The sequence below is a fragment of the Miscanthus floridulus genome, chromosome 13, assembly GCF_019320115.1.
Source record: "Miscanthus floridulus cultivar M001 chromosome 13, ASM1932011v1, whole genome shotgun sequence".
Taxonomy (NCBI): domain Eukaryota; kingdom Viridiplantae; phylum Streptophyta; class Magnoliopsida; order Poales; family Poaceae; genus Miscanthus; species Miscanthus floridulus.
Window position 1 is genome coordinate 36,882,464 of NC_089592.1, and position 8,553 is coordinate 36,891,016.

An 8,553-nucleotide genomic window follows, 5' to 3' on the forward strand; every position below is an offset into this window, starting at 1 on the left:
GGAAGGTCCATGTCAAGTGGTAAAAGTGGTTTGGGATTCACATATGTTAGGGATGTTGCATGGTGATCATCCACCAATAGAAGCCCGAGTAATGCCCAAACAACAGCCAATATACACTTATCACCCCTATAACAACATGGCCGATGGATACCTCGCCCTTAGATTTCAAATAGTCAATGAGTTGGACATTGTTGTTGTTTGGTGCTTTATGTTTTTGATTCGCATAACCCAATATATTGACACTTGAATTGGTCCTAGGACAGTTTTATAATTGGCATATGCTAGTTTTGTCCAATCTAAGGTAAAATCTATGAAACGACATGAAAATAGTACCACATTGGTTTTCCAATAGGATAAGACCACCAATACTCCATATAAAGTATGGGGTACAAGGTCGATTGAGGTATCCAACATCCAATCAATAAAAATCAATTTAATACTTTTCCCTTATTGTTTTTTCAATCCCATGTTGCTATTCGTTTTTTGATCTGACGACCAAAGATGGCACCCAAGGCTTGTCAACTGACCTCTAGGACAAACAACCGACATGCTTGTCTCGACGAGGTCCCTCCTGGGCGAGAGCTTCGACAATTCTTTTGCTAGTTCGCCAAAAAACTAGCTATTCTTCATCACGTAAGCGCGATAACTATTGATGGTTTGCTTCTAAACCTTGCAGCTCTTCACCACAAAAGCGTGTTGGTTACCGACTACTTTCTTCGATCTATGGCGACCCGATTGATCTAGCCTTAGCTAGTGTGTGACCGATTTTTGTGTCAATAAGGACATTATATCTAGCATTGTAGATCTAGTGCAAATTGAACTTGAGAATGGATTTCAAATTATCATTATTGAAAACAACCTCTAGTGCCTATTTGAATCACACTATTGTGAAGAACTCATTGAGATGATCAAAATGGTTATATTATTATTAATTATATTTAGTATCCAGTAGTGGCAGTGCACTAGGCATACACACAGGGCATTGGCAACGCCTCTAGCCCGCTGCTTGTATCTTGTTGTAACCGACTAGAAACCAAATCTATAACCTAATAGGAAAGGTAGTGCCCTTATATAATCCTATCCCCCAGCAATACAAGGTAGGTTGGGGACCATGGACTAACACACATCGACATAGCCACACAACTCATCTATATAGAGCAAAAGCAGCACAATCCACCATGTCGCCTAAGGGTTCTCCTTAGGTGAGACCGTATTGCCTCTACCATGTGCGGGCGTTTCAAATTGAATACATTCCCCGTCAATATTCTGTTTTGTGACTGGACTAGCCTTATTGTACCGTGAACATGGAAACATGAGCATGGCAATGCCATGCCTACCTCCTGACGCCGTGTTATTGATACTAGACGTCATTACCGATTCTCTACAACTAAAATAGTATTAGTAAGAGAATCGTCGACAGACATGCGAAACAAATATCGCTCGCCCCCGCTCCCTTCGTGCGAAACAAACCGCTCGCTCCATCCTCCTCCCCCGGCGACCTCCTCCTCTACTCTCCCTCGCCCAGCGTCGGTGAGCCGGCCGTCCACGTCCAGCTTGCTCCCACCCATCGCCTGCTCCCCTTCTCTGCGCGCGACCGCGAGCGTCCCCACCCGTCGCGCGACTCCCCGGCGGCACCTTCCCCCTGACGCCAACACCAAGCTCTAGCTCGACGGACTCGACTTCCCTCCGGCGGCGCGACTTCCCCCGGAGGCGCGAGTCCCTCGGGCCCGCATCTAGAGTTCTAGACGGCGACCGCGAGTCCCCTGGCCCGCTGAGCACTCCGTTGCGGGCTGCGGCGGCACCTGGCGGCTGGCGAGTGGCGAGTCGCATCGTTGCGGCATCACCTCACCAGGCTCTAGGCAGCCGCACGGTCCCGGCAGGTGCAGGCTTCGTGCTCCAGCTGACCGGATTCACTGTGCATAGTTTTGAGCTATTGAACGGATGAATCAGATAGGATGATTCAATTGCTGAATTAATTAGTAGATAAACAGCAGGTACTGAAATTGATCCGTTGTTCTGGGTTACTGAATGGACAATGTTCAGAATTTTCAGTTTCATCAAATAAATAGCAGGTCCTGACATAGTTATGAAAGGAAGTGAATGGACGTTATTCAGACTTCTAGGGAAAAAATTGGATCTTCAGACCTTCGCTTTGAGATAAGTTTCAGAGAAAAACATTTGCTTGAGAAAATTCAGATTAGAGCACGACAAGCTATTAGAAGCAGTGACTCACTTCCCTACAGAACTGTGTGATGAACCAATACTAAGTCCTTGCCTTGATGAGCCAATTGGGTGGTACCTTTTAGTTCCCTTTTCTGCATCTTCTTACTCTGCGTGATGAGCCATCTTCCTGATTTTTGTGGTTGCCTACACAAGAATCGATTACATGAATTAGCCCGATCATTCAGTTTAGATTGACTTTGTTGTTTAGACTTTAGAATAGTGTTTGTGTAGTCCGGCTAAAATAGAAGCTACACCATTAAATACTATTGATTTTTTTTTTGTTTTGGCTATCTGGCCTAAATAAATATTTGAATACATTTGATGCTCATAGTTCTATAAATTGTCCCTCGCAATAAATTATGTGATGCAACTCCATAGTCTTGGGAGACAGATCATTCTGAGCCTATATGGTACACCTGAATGCTATTAAGAATTTGTGAATTTCCATCTTACAAGTAGTTATTTCTGACATGGATTATGTGGGCACTTCAGGTTCCTGCTACAGTTCCTTTGTCCTTCAGCCAAGGTAAGTTTTAGCTACAATATAGAAATTAGCACAATGTTCTAATTTATCACTTGAAAAGTCATTTGCTATTTGCTTCTATGTGTCCTCTTCCTACAGGAATCTTTCTTGGTTTTGTTTCTATTTATAAACTAGGGACTACCTATAGTTATCTGAATAATGTGTTCTAGCATTCCTTTTGGAATTAGATGATTATTATAGGTTTGTCCTTTTAACATCTAAAAATATTCAGTTACAGATGAACGCAGCGTCACCGGATCATCAAAGAAACAAGGAGTCACCCACCACACCAGTCACCAAAGAGGAAGCAACTCGACATCAAGGTGTGCTAGATCATCGGCAAAACAAGTCACCCACGATGCCGGTCACTGAATAGCAAGCAACCGAGCATCATGGTGTAGGTTCATGCACGCCAGCCTGCTGCACTCTCCTATCTTCATCATTCAGGCAATTAAGAAGTTTGTGCCAGCCTTCGAACCTAGACCGGTGACAGTGGTTTCTCGACAGCGGCAACAATAATATTGGATTGATGTGCAATGGCAGCAATAATAAGACAGAGTTTCCTGACTATGAAGTGGGGAGTTAAGTTCTTTTTTTCCTACATGTGTGCTCTTCTCTTTCTCTATTTTTCATCATTCAACTAGTCTCATGAAGTAGGCTTCGGTGTAATCTAATATTTTTATAATTTCTCTTTCTTGTCTGATCTTGTCATCTTGATTGTTTTAAAGGAATGCTACTACATTCAACATCGGGCAGGGAGTGGATACTAATGACTGCAACAAACAACATTTGGTATGAATTCTTTTGATGTAATCCTTGTGGTTGAGTTTTCAACTTCATGTAGCTTCTTAGGGTTAACCTGAATCAGTCCTAAATCGAGGAAGTATATGCGGTTACAGGAACCATTTTGTTTGCATTTCTTACAGATTACAAAAACATAATATGTAAAAAAAACTTCAAATTCACAAAACAATATGTTATTGGAGATATTTTTTGTGACAAAAATTGTAGTCGAAACTAAGCAGTTCTTAGTTCTTACTGCTCTTCAGTAAATGGGCTACTGATAATAGGCTATGTATATGGTCCATTGCAACATTGATTTTAGTACTGTTTTGCTCACTGCTCACACCTGCAAGTCTTCAATGTTTCAGACATTCTTATGGTTCTATGCACTATTCAGCTATTTAACCACTTAGGCCTTGTTCGGTTGCAAATAAATCCAAGGGGGTTGGAGGTGATTGAGGGGGTTTAAATCCCTTTCAAGTCAAAATCCCTGTCATTTTGTTTAGTACCAAGTTTTAATTTACATATTGTTGCTGCAGAGACTATTCTCCTTTTGGAATGTCCAAATCTTGATATATGGTTCAGTTGGAGGTTTTCTTGCCTTTAACGCTCAAGAGAATTTGAGCCATTATTTTTTCTGTAACTTTTGCATTATCTGATACACCATGTCACTTGCATCTTGGATTTGCAATTCAGGTGATAAACTATGGGGCAGTGACATAATCATAGTTGGATATGGGATTATAAAGGCAAGTGATACTTTGAAGACTGCATGGGAGTACTACCACTTGCAACTTGCAAGGGTTAGGACTCAACCGCGGAGGAGACTTCCACTGCATGCACCATCATCCTTTGTGTTAAATTACAATAATTCCCTCTCGGTTCACTCTGTTCTTGTTGCTTGAGTTGGGCATTGTGATACCGGTGCTGGGTTATATTGTATTATTGCCACTTGAGCTCCAGACTCCCGAGCACCATCACGCTCAAAGTATTATTTTTTGATAACGGTGCAACACACATTCATATTCATATTATCATGCCATTACATCTTCCCTTTGCAACGTACGGGCATTTTGACAATGCTGTATTTTGTTGATGTACATGCCTTATATAGTTTTAGTTTGATTAATATTTCATTTCCACTTATACCAGTGGTGCAAATTAATAGATCATGTGCCACTTTATCTTCATTATTGGCATCAACATCTTTTTGAAAATCCTTCTTACTAGAGCAACAAATTGAATTAACATAGTTTTTCACCTATAGCAACGTCAAGGGCGTACAAAGGCTCACCGGCTGTTTGGCCACCCTGAGCCGGTTCATCTCCCGGCTAGGCGAGCGGGGGATGCCTCTCTACAAGCTTCTCAAAAAGACAGACGCGTTCGTCTGGACTGAGGAAGCACAACAGGCTTTGGAGAGCCTCAAAGCATCACTAACATCGGCCCCAATCCTCGTCGTTCTCGAACGGGGAGAACCCCTCCTCCTCTATGTCGCGGCAAGCAACCACGTGGACACCTTATGCTGAATCTTGACACAAACACTTAAGTGGATATCTTATTCTACAGTATATGTCTGTGTGGAATAGATAAAACCACACATATTTATACGGTGAGTACAACATACTTTGTTTTAAGGTTTTGAGAGAAATTTTCAAGACATGCAGTATTACCTATGCGGTGGGCACTAATATTTACATATATACTCTAACCTGTGTACATGATGGTATGGAGATGCGGCGGAACTTATTCGTGCATTTATTGATGCATGAAAGAAATGGATATCAGAGATTTGTTCCTACCGATATAAAATATTATCTTAGCCGCATCACGGAAAAGGTCTATACAATAGGGTTTGTGAGCCTACGATGCCGCGCTCTACGTGATTGTGTTAATTTCATAAATTTGATTTTTTGGATTAAATATCACTTTAACGTTGGTATTTGTTTTATAGTATTGTTATCTTATCGTGTGATCCGTGTGCTTTTAGTAGTATAAAATGTTAACTATCTCGTAGCAACGCACGGGCACGAACCTAGTAACTTCTAAAAAACTGATTTTGTATGGCAGTCTGCCAGCAGGGCCCCATTAAAACCGAAGGACCGGGAAAGGTGACCAGGGGAGGAGTGAATGGGAGTCGATCAAAATTTTCTTTCGAATGGCCACTGTCGCAGATAAGCCTCCAAAACACCAGAGCACACGAGCCAACTAGTGGTTGGATGTTCTTGATGATGACCGAAGAACACAACGGGACACTCACCATAGCAAAAAACCAAGCGCAACACCGAAACACTTCAAAACTCGAAAATAGAGCTCTCAACTTCAATCACAATGGCCATGTTCGCTTCTCTTATAATCTGTCTTTTTCAGCTTGTTTTTTTTTCAGCCGGAAACAATATTTTTTCTCTCACAACAAATCAGACAGAATAGTATTTCTGCTTATTTTTTCAGCGAAGCGAACTGGGGCCAATGAAATAAGAGCCCGACTCAAAATCCTCTAAGCCAACTGGTGGGGACTCTAGGACTGAGAAAAGTTCCTAGACTGGACACCCACGGAATAAGAGGAAGCAAGAGCAAATTAAGGAAATATACCTCGGAACCACTAGAGGCCAATTATCGGCCTCCAGACTGCAGGAACTTCAGTGCTTGAACGTGGAAGTTCAGCGCACGAACATGGAACTTCCTTGTTCTGGCGCAGAAGTTCCACGCAACCTGTTTTTAGCAGCCCGAGCCTTCGAAGAAAAGACAAAACACAATCAAATGAACTCCGATTGGGCTGAAATTTTGTGGAGATAGTTTCTAAGGAAGTTTAGAAACTATCCCCAAAAGATCAACTTCGAAAGGTCAAAGGAACTCCATAGATTGAGATTCTCCCGGGACCGGACTGGGGTTTTCTTAACTTTCCTCAAAATCCTAGCAAATCAGTGCTCGTGAGGAATCTGACCAAACGAGTTGGTAGACATGTTCCGCTAAGGTCCTTGCATGTTTCTAGCCACCCCAATCTGTCTCAAATCTCCAGAAAAAATGAATTCACCCAAAACGCAAGAGAAGGGGGTTCTGGAGAGGAAAAAACCAAACGAAACAAGAACTCAGATCTTGAGTCAAGAATTTCAGAGGTCAACTTGGTTTATTTCAAGCACCAACAAGATATGGTTCTTACAGAGGTCCAGTTACATAGCAGAGGAATCACTCTCTACGCTGCGGACCTCCTACCAGTGCTTAGGGAAATAAAAACTAGAGACCGGAAAACCTAAGCAAATGACAACCGGAGAGATGGCTGGTTAGGAAAAGACATCCTCTTATTTATGGAGCTATTATACATCCCCTAACATCCTTAGGTATTTTGGCATTATTTTACAAAGGACCCACACAATTTTAGTTTATAGCATATTGCGTTCTTTTCTGTTTTTGTCAGGTTTATAGCATATTGCATTCTTTTCTCTTTTTGACTGTAACCATGAGTCCGTTCTCCATCTGCAGAAGGATCGATAAGTTGGACTTGATGCTCTGTCCTTCCAAGACCTCCACATCAAAGTTCCACAGCACTGCGGCAACAATAGTCTTCATCTCCATGATCACGATGTCCTTGCCCAGACACATCCTCGGCCCTGAGTTAAAAGCCAAAAATTTACAAGATGGCACATACTGTAGCCTGGTTCCATCCTCTGAGAGCCACCTCTCGGGTCTGAACTCATGGCAATCCTTGCCCCACACACTCTCCATTCTACTAATAGCATAGATGGAGAACAGGATGGCTTCACCACGGCGCACTGGATGACCGCTTGGCAGAATGTCATCGCCCATCACATTCTTGCACTCGATTGGGCCTGGCGGGTACAACCTCAGGGACTCAAACAAGGTTGCTTGAAGGTAAACCAGAGGTTTTGTCTCTGCTGGCTCAAACACAACCATCTTGCCAGGATCTGTGGTGGAGATGCGAGAGGCGATTGGCGCTAGTTCCTTGCGAACGCTGGAGACGACGCCTGGGTTGTTTGCGAGGCTGTAGAAGAGCCATGGAAGCGCTGTGCCAATAGTGTCCCGCCCACCGATCATGTAGTTGAGAAGCGTCTTGCGCAGCATGACATCGCTGCATTCAGGGTCAGTGATGTAGTAAGAAAGGATGTCAATGGACGTCACCTTGTCATGTACTTGCCCATCATTACCGAGCTGCCTTGCAGCATTCCTCTTCTCCATCATCTCGGTGACAAATCCATGTAGCACTGTATGTGCGGCCGCGAGCTTGCTCTCCGGACCGATATTTAACCATCTCGTCATTTTCCAGAACGAAGACGACACAATTTGACGGAAGAAGGCAACCTCCATCACCGTGTTCATGGCATCCGCGACATGCATGGATGGCATGTCAGGGACAAGCAGCCAGGGTCCACGCCAAAGACTGGTGTGGCAGTCAGGTCGAACACCAACCTCCCGATCAATTCCTGCATGTCGAATGGAGTCCTTGTGCTCGCCATACGGGCCAAGAACGGGAGGAAGCCCTTCGCCACTTTACCGTGGCAACAAGAAGCCATCAACGAAATGATCTCCGGGTTGCTCAGTATGCTCTGGGTCTTCGCTCTCTGCTGCCGGCAGGCCTCACCATCTACAGTCAAGAGCGTATCACTCACGATGTCGAAGACTTCAGCGAACGACTCTCCCTTTAGGTAGTTGGCATGGTTTGTGGTGAAGATGTTCTGAACATTTGTTGGGTCACTTGTCATGAAGAATCGCGTGCTGCTTGGACCAGCTTGCACCTTGAAGTTGCACCCTGATGCAGCAAGGACGGCAGTGAGGTAGTCATGGAAGTTGTGGAGATTGGCTATGAATGAAGGGAGTATTCCAAATATTGGCCAGTCTATGGGGAGCAAGGGGTACTCGGATCCTCTTGACATTATTATGTACAAGTAAAATGATACAATTAGAACTAGTGTGGAGATGAATAGATATACGAGGATGGACAACGCCATAGTTTGTAATGTATAACCACTGTGTATCTGTGATGCCTATATTATGCTGAAGTGAAATGAATA

At 43.5% G+C, this 8,553-nt stretch overlaps 1 pseudogene; it reads right to left on the reverse strand.

Moving 5' to 3' along the window:
- Nucleotides 1–6,943: 6,943 nt before the first annotated feature.
- LOC136499736 (noroxomaritidine synthase-like) lies at nucleotides 6,944–8,553 on the reverse strand (annotated as a pseudogene).